The following is a 9,335-nucleotide window of genomic DNA, read 5'->3' as shown; positions in this document are numbered from 1 at the left end:
TTCATCTCCCTAGAGCTTATACACCAATTGTCACAAAGAATGATAAAGCGTAGAGATGTCACAAGACAAAGGAGAAGGGTTTTAGGCTTCCAAGGACTGCAAACCGTAGGGCAGTAAATATAGGAGGGAACTAATAGGACATAAAGGTTTCCTTAGCAAGGCTTGTTTGTGCAGGTGCCTCTTGGTGCCAACTATCTATCCTGTTTATGGCCATACAACTTACCCAGGAGAAGGAATGTACAGCAGCCTTATTTCTTAGAAGTTTCTGCTTTTGCTCAGATAAAAGAAGCTCTAGGAAGGTCTCTTTTTGCATCTGTTGAATCTCAGATGTCTTTAGCTCAAAATAATCCTTAAGCATATTTTGGGGTAGCATATTTGATCTCCTTCAAAAACATGAAGAGAGAGAAGGTAGTAGAAAGAGGGAGAACACAACAGTTGAATAAGGTCATAGGATGCAATGCTTGAGCCCCACTGTGGAGCCTAATGTCAGGACCATGATATCTGGCTGGGAATAACACTCCTAAGTAAAAGATACAGCAGCAAGTTTCCAGCTCATTTGCCTGTGGTCTGGAAAATTGAGGCAGACACACTCCCTGCCACTCGGGGAGCTCAGGCTTAGCTATACCTCCCGTGTATGCTGAAGTTAGCAGAAGCACTGCTAGGTCCCTAGAACACCAGCTTGAAGCCGTTGCCACCTAAAAACCATCGTTCTGCCTTGGAGTTTCCCCCAACAGAGCCATTGGTCACCTAAGGCTAGAGGTCACCTAGGGCTGAAGGCTGGAACATTTCAGGAGCCTGGACACACATTCCTTCTACAGCAAGTTAACAATTCTGTCCACATCAAGGAGACCTTAAAATAACCCAGCAGAGGCTTCTTACTGAGCAGTTCTGGGCTCAGAGCAAATTGCCCTTGGACAGACTGAAAGAACAAGAGAAACACTGAGCCTGAGTGCTAAACCAGTGTTCATTCCTGGCTGTACATTAAAAACCACTGGGGGATGTTCAGAAAACAGACAAGCAAACAAACAAACACATTGCCTGAGCCCCACTTCTCACCAAGAAATCAGAACCCCCGGAGGCGGGGGGGGGGGGGGGAGGTGTGCATATTTTCTTAAAACACTACAGGTGGTCAGGTGATTCTAATGTACAGCTATGAATGAGAAAAAATGGTTTTGAACTATAAAAATGTGTTGTTGGAAAAACTTCCTTTCTCCCTCCCCTTTTCTCATTCCTGGAAATAGAGAACATCAAAAGCATTTCAGCATGATGCCCAGGTCATACTTTGGCCCTAAGTTCCTCTTGGATCTCTGCCCAGGAGTGACAGCTGAATGAATCAGTTGTCTCCCTGTCCCCAAGGAAGGATCCTCTGGCGGAAGGGGTGGGGGGGACGGAAGGGGTGGCGGGGGGGGGGGGGTCCTTGGGAAAACCAAAGGGAAGGAAGGAGAGTAGGTCAGACCCTGGAACAGTAGTAGTACAGCACTGGCGGCTGCTGACTCTTTTAGTTGGCATTTCCCTTCCCTCTTCCTTTGCCTTTAAGGATGGTCTTAAATACTCTGGATACCATGAGTAAGGAGTCAGGTCCAGAATTAATTTTCAGACCTCTTTAGAACAATGCGTGCATTAAAATCCCAAGAGTGGGAAACATGCCCACCTTAAATACCGTGCTGAATGACAACTGAACAAGAGTATTTGATACAATCCACTCATGCATCCTTCTTCGAGCCACCTTCTAAGTGACAGGATGCATTCCTGATTGCTCTCCTATCTTTCTAAATAATGACGTTCCCCATTGCCTTCACTGCTCCTCTTCCTCCTCACACTTTTCTTGGAGGGGCGTGGGGGTTGGAGAGAGCGCCGAGGCATCTCTGTAGAGCTGTAGGGCTCCTCGGGACAGCTCAAAATATGATCCAGTCCTACTCTCTTATTTTAAGGGCTGGAAATTGAAATCCAAAGAGGGCAAGTGATCTGCCCAAAGACATGGAGCTAATTAAGGGACATGGTTGAGAATAGGACCATGTTTCCAGACCTCCAACTACATTCACCACGCAACTCATCATACCACTGTCTTGAACACAGGAAGGAAAACACCAAAGGTGTTGGTCTATATGAAGCTCTTTCTTCCCAGGCTTCTAAATCCTTTTATTAAAAATATAGTCCATGGAGCAATGGTGTAGGCATCACCTAGGAACTTGTTAGAAATGCAGACCCTCAGGCCCCGCCCAGACTGACTGAATGAAGCAGAACCTGCATTTTAATCAGATTAATAGATGATTCTAATGTCCATTAAAATTTGAGAATCAGTTTTCTAAATTACCAATTAGGTATTCATTCATATATAGACGCAAGTATTAATTTAACACACATTGTGTAAAGTAGGATAATAGGCATTGAGAAGGTTATACTACCAGAAAAAATACAAATAGAACTTGTTTTAATTATTTAAAAATTTGTAGAAATAATTGCAAATTAAGGTATTTAGTTGGATACTACTCTTATATATGACTATGACAGCCTGACTTCCACCTCAAAATAAATTTTTATTTAAGCCGAAACCGGTTTGGCTCAGTGGATAGAGCGTCAGCCTGCGAACTGAAAGGTCCCAGGTTCGATTCCGGTCAAGGGCATGTACCTGGGTTGCGGGCATATCCCCAGTAGGAGATGTGCAGGAGGCAGCTGATCAATGTTTCTCTCTCATCGATGTTTCTAACTCTCTATCCCTCTCCCTTCCTCTCTGTAAAAAATCAATAAAATATATTTTAAAAAAAATTGTTATTTAAATATTATAATAACTTTAAACACCAGTCATCCTGTTATCAGGTGTGTGTGTCAGTTTCCAGTGATCCCAAATCACTCTTCATTGCTCTCCCAAACCTTGAATCACCACAGCATAGGGCTGACTCTGTGTTCAAGCCAAGGACTGAGCATCAGTTCCATTCTCATTATTGTAAAACTCCTGGCACAGAACAACTTGACTCCCCTAGTCATTGTTGCTCCCTTTCCAATCTTCCTGATCTTCTTGATGTTGTAAAAAAAAAAATCATTTCTGATTTAAACAGGCCAAAGCACACCTGATATCTGCCAACTTTCCTTCCCCTTCTCTTACTGAGTTTCTCATCAAGGGCTCGAGCCTTTCCTTGTTTCTTGGGCTTCCAGAGTCAGTACAGAGCGATGTCATACACAAAGACTGCAACACAACAAAAGCAGAGAGAATAAACACAAATACAGTGAAACACAAAACTTGTGAATGTGAAAACAGTGGGCCCCTTTGGTGAAATGAGAGAATACTTATAAAACCCCAGCCACCACAGCTCCTCTCTGCTCCCAGCTCTAGTGCTGCCTTTGTGTGCTCAAATAACAGCATTTGTAGCGTCCTAGTTGATGATTCTAATTGATTGCTGATTGTAAACAAGAGCAAGTCCTAACTCATGGAAATAAAAGACTTAAGGTTAAACATACTTGGGGGAAAAAACAATATAAGTACAAAACAGTAATGTCAATGCAAGCCAGGATGTGCCCGAGTAACCAAATGAAGGACAAAGATAAAATGGGTAATAGATGCGGTGGGGGGTGGAGGGGGAGGGAGGAGGCCCAGACTGAAGGCAAGGAGAAAAGTGTTTTCTGCAGACTGGCCTTTTCTGCTTATCTAGTTTCATGGTGGGCAGAAGATGCCCCTTCACAGCTCCCAAGTTCACAAATTATAGATGGAGCTATAGAGAACACCTGCTTTTCATGGTTAAGATTACAAAATCCCAACAGAGGGAACAATTGGTCGGGCTTGGATCTGGGGTATGTGCTTGCCCTCACCAGTTTTGGCCAGGAGCTGTCAGCAGTGCCTGAGTGCTTGTGGACCATAGGGGACAGAAGGATCAATTTCTAGAACAGGAAATGTATTGGCTTGTGAGCTAAACAGGTGTCAAAAGGTGTTCACCTGTGAGACAGAGAGATGCAGTGACAAACACATCAGATGACAGCAGCACCAAGTCCTGGAGTGGCTACCTGAGCAGAACGGAACCTCCCTGTCAGAGTTGCCACAGGCAGAGCTGCAACATCTCATAGGAATTCAAGACAAACAGTCACCCAAGACTAACACATCCACATCATCTCACACTCCCTTCATCTCTCGGGGCTGCTTGATCTTCTATATGTGGTCATTTCAGTGCCTTCTCCTGAAACTTGCTCTGACCCACCCTGTCCCCTGGGGCTATCACTCTTGTAGTTCAAGTACCTGTCTTCTAGTGCAAGTACATCCAGACCAGTGCCAGGAGCAAGCAGCTGTCTAGCAAATGGTCATCAGTCTTTTATTTCCTCATTCCAGTTCCTTTCTGGAGGTTATTTTCTAAAGGATGAATAAGCATCGAATTATTTGAGTAAGCACTGAATATTAAAATGCAAGTTTCCCTGTGCATCTAGGTAGGTTAGGCCTAAAGTGAATGTGAGTTATGCTTTGGACCAATTCTGTGTGTGTTTTTTTTAAAGAAGGCACACAATAGACCTGCCAATTTGTGTAAATTATATGCTAATTGTAGGAATAAATTATTTTGGCAATCATTGCCTTACACACTACATTTTAATGGCTCTGATCAGTTGGCATTATGATATTAGTTATGATAGGTGCTTTTCACTTCAGGTAATACAGATTGTCACTGTATTATATAACATGGAATTACACTGGCCATAACTAATTCAAGGGTTCCTGAAAGTGCTCTCTAATAGAATTAGACTTAAAGATGCTAGTGACTAGAAGTAAAGAGAGCACTGATAGTCCAGGCATGAACTGTTTATAGAGATATGCTAAATATCTGCACTGAATACTCCTAATCAACCACTTGTAAGATGTAACAAGGCAGGTGATTCTGTATCTGATACTTTTGAACAGTTCTGGAAAATCAATGAATTTAATTACCTTAGTTGGTTGGTCCTAATGTCACTGGACAAGTGGCAATTTGAATTCCCCACTAATGTACCACGTAAATAACCTAAGAGCTACTATGTGTGCCCTGAAGTAAACCCTACTTCCTGTAGCCACAGGGCTGAAATTGCTTAATTAAAATAAAGCATAAGACCACATTCTGTAACTGGTTAAATTCCAACACAAGTTGGCCACTCGGACTCACAGGGACTCTACTACTAAAGTGAGGGCATTGATTGGGAAAGAATGGGATCCTGCAAGTTGGGATGGGGGAATGTGGGAAGACCAGGGACACTGAGCTCCTAAATTTTGATCAATCTTCTCTGCCAATGGAAGAAGTCTTCCCACCTCCCAGTGGCATTGGTCTCCCCGTGCTCAGTGGCAGCAGCATCCCCACCCTAGTTGTATAGACCTTTTCAACTCTCTCTGAGGGGATTGGCTCTACATTGCCCAAAGAAACTATAATGGTTTCTCTGAAGCAGATCCATGCAATACAATGCTGATTCTCCTCAGTACCCACCTCTACAACTCCTCTTTCTTCTAGACCTATAACTAGACTCAAGTCCCAGCAGTCCTCTAAAGACGAGGTTCAAAGTGTGACCCATGTAGAAATGCACTATGCTCCAAAAGAGTTACTTGAGTTTTCTAATTTACACAGATAGAAATGAGGGGAACATTTAGTAGCAATGGATAACCCAAATGTCACTATGGTCCACCAGACAGAATAGGAGCTTATGGGATAATGGTGGGAAGAACATAAAGTTGGATGCAGCCAAATTCACCAATATAGACCACTACACAGAGATTTTGCATTAAATGTTATGGTTTGGAGAATTAGAAAGGGTTCTAAAAGTTTGATTGATTGCTTGGCTGAAACATGGACCAAAAGATGGCCTGCAGTGAGTGAACTGGAAATGCCTGACCTGCTTGAGTTTATGGAGAAGAGATTCCAAGTGTTAAAGAGATTGGAATGTTAGTGGGTTGTCATTTCAGACCTACTCACCCACACTCGAGGGTCTAGAAGGCACCTTTCACCACGACTGTGAGAAATAAGTTTGTGAGGGGAGCCATCACATCCTTGAAGAGCTCTGGGATTGCTCTGTGCTGTGGGCCAGATCTCACAGAAGGAACAGCAGCCACACAACTGAGAGACAAATTCAACGGGAGTGACTGGACCCTGAGGCACAGGGGCCAAGTGAGAGCACTCAACAGCCAAAGGCAACATGGGTATGCCTACCATAATGGCAGCAGAATCAGAGCAGCAATCAGAATAGTCTAACTTCCATACATTTATGGCATTGTCTAGTTCAGAGGTTCTCAACCTGAGGGTTGCGACCCCTTTGGCAGTCGAACGACCCTTTCATAGGGGTCGCCTAAGACCATCCTGCATATCAGATATTTACATTACAATTCATAACAGTAGCAACATTACAGTTATGAAGTAGCAACAAAAATAATTTTATGGTTGGGTCACAACGTAAGGAACTGTATTTAAAGGGCCAGAAGGTAGAGAACCACTGGTCTAGTTGATCAGGATGTTTCTAGAAGTGAAATCAATAGGAAGCTTGCTAAATTCTTACTTGATCTGCATAAGCAGAAAAGTTCAAAGTCAAGTAAATAAAAGTCTAACCTGAATCAATTCCCAGATATGAGCCGATTTACAGACCTAGAACCCCTTGAATTAAGAGAAGATCAGGTCCCCTTAAGGAAGGACCAAAAATGTATACTGTTATTCTTTCTCCCAGCATTCCCCAAAAAGCCCTAAGACCTTTTACTGGGGTACCTGTGCACTGGGAAAAAGAATATCATCAAACCTTTCAAGGACTACTGGACACTGGCTCTGAACTGACACTAACACGAGGATACTCCAATGTCACTGTGGCACACCAGTCAGAGCAGGGGCTTATGGAGATCAGGTGATCAATGGAGTTTTAGCTCCGGTCCCTCTCACAGTGCACCCAGTGGGTCTCAGAACCCATCCTGTGATTTTTTTTTTCCAGTTTCAAAATGCATAATTGGAAGAGATATACTTGGCAGCTGGCAGAATCTCCACATTGGTTCCCTGCCCTGTGGAGTAAGAGCTATTTTGGTGGGAAAGGCCAAGTAGAAACCATGAGAATGGTCTCTACCTAAGAAAAAAGTAAAATAGGAAATCAAAAGCAATACTGAAAAGTGGACAACTGTAGCATTTCCCATCTGGGACATCTCTGAAGGACAGTGGTGAAGGAAAATGCTCCCAATAGGAAGACCTTTGGGCAGTAAACTTGGTGTTCACATTGCTTGGCAGGAGAAATGAACCAGACATGTGATTATATACCAATTCATGGGATGTGGCCAATGGTTTGGCTGGATGATCAGGGACTTAGAAGGAACATGATTGGAAAATTGATGACAAAGAAATTTGGGGGAGAAGTATGTAGATAGACCTCAATAAATGGATAAAAACTATAAAGATATTTGTGCCCCATGTAAATGCTCACCCCACTCCAGCCAAAGAGTGACCTCAGCAGAGAAGGATTTTAATAATTGAGTGGACAGGATGACCCATTCTGTGAACACCAGTAAGTCTCTTTCCCCAGCCACCAGTGTCATTGCCCAATGGGTCATGAACAAAGTGGCCGTGGTGGCAGTAATGGATGTTATGAATGGACTCAACAACATGACTTCTGCTCACCGGGCTGACCTGGCTAAGGCCGCCACTGGGTACCCAATCCGCTAGCAGCAGAGACAAATACTGAGTCCCCTCTATGGCACCATTGCCTGAGATGATCAAACGGCTGCCCAGTTTGATCATAGAAATACAGGTAATGTTCAATCTAAACAAACCAAAGAAATCAAAGATGAATGGTCAAAAGACTAAGGACCACCCAATGAAAAGTCATGATCCTTAGTCCAGTTTCTGGATCTGAGCCAGCGTTGTGACCTGGAACCTATTGACTGAAAAAGAGTCAAGGTCTCTAGTAGGGAGAACTCCATAATACTCTAAACATGGTGTTTATAGTAATGATTACCTCAATCCTTCCTAGAGGGATCTACAGTCATTTACTCAGGTAATTGTATACTTGGAAAAAGTGAAACCCTAAGGATTTTGAGAACTGTTGGACATAGCACACAGGTTGACACTGAAACTCGGGCACCCAAAGCAACATATAGCCATCCCACCCCCATTAGAGTGGGAGCTTATGAGGGCCAGTTAATAAATGGGATCCTGGCCCAGGCTCCTCATACCCATCTAGAAGTCATTTTCCCTATACCTTAATATATTACTAGAATAGACATACTTAGTTCTTGGCCAGACCCTACATATCATAGTGGGAAAGCCAAGTGGAAGCCTCTGAACTGCCCTTCCCCACTCCAGCCAAGACAGTAAATCAAAAACAGTATCACATCCCTAGGGGAATGGCAAATCTAAAGGATGTAGGGATGATGTTCCCCATCACATTGCCATTTAATCCACCAGCCTGGCCTCTATAAAAGCCAGGTGGATCCTGGGGAATGCTATGGACAAGCACAAACTCAATTATGCACTAGCCCCAATTGCAGCAGCGATGCCAGAAGTGATGCCTTGGCTGGAGCAGATTAAATCACTTCAGGTGCATCGTCTGCACGTATGGATGTGGCCAATGCATTCTTTTAGTTACCATAGAAAAGGAAGATCAGCATCAGCTCTCCTTCACTTGGGACAGAGGACAGCATGCATTTACGGTCTTGCTCCAGGGTTCTCTTCACTCTCCCACCCTCTATCAAAATATAGTCCAAAGAATTATGGGCCACCTGGACATCCTGCAGAACATCACATTGGTCCACTATACTGATGACAGTATGTTATTTGCACCTGAGAAGCAAGAAGTGGGAAGTATGCTGGAGGCACTGGTAATACCATACCCTTCAGATGGGAGGAGATAAGCCCTACAAAGATTCAGTGGGTCACATCATTATAGGTGGACTGCTTCCCCCAGGGGACACAGTAAGTTTCCCATTAAGTGATAAGGTATGACTGCCACCAAGTTAATTCATGTTCTTCATACCAAGAAAATAGCAGACAAGGAAAGGGGTCAACATTCTGCCATGAGAAATTGACCCTGCCCAACCAGCATGGCTCAGTGGTTGAGCATCAACCTATGAACCATGAGGTTAAGGTTCAATTCTTGGTCAGGGCACATGCCAGGGTTGCAGGCTCAATCTCCAGTGGAGGGTGTGCAGGAGGAAGCCAATTAATGATTCTCTGTCATCACTGATGTTTCTATCTCTCTCTCCCTCTCCCTTCCTCTTTGAAATCAATAAAAATATATATTTTTAAAAAAAGAAATTGACCCTGAAAATCAGGAAGTGAAGGGTTGCTTCTACAGATGGGGAGCAGGGAAGACTTGTTTAACAACCAGGCCCTTGGTGTCTCTTAATGGAAATGGATTAGTACAGCAGCCAC

The sequence above is a fragment of the Myotis myotis genome, unplaced genomic scaffold, assembly GCF_014108235.1.
Source record: "Myotis myotis isolate mMyoMyo1 unplaced genomic scaffold, mMyoMyo1.p scaffold_m19_p_11, whole genome shotgun sequence".
Classification (NCBI taxonomy): domain Eukaryota; kingdom Metazoa; phylum Chordata; class Mammalia; order Chiroptera; family Vespertilionidae; genus Myotis; species Myotis myotis.
This window is presented reverse-complemented; position numbering follows the sequence as displayed.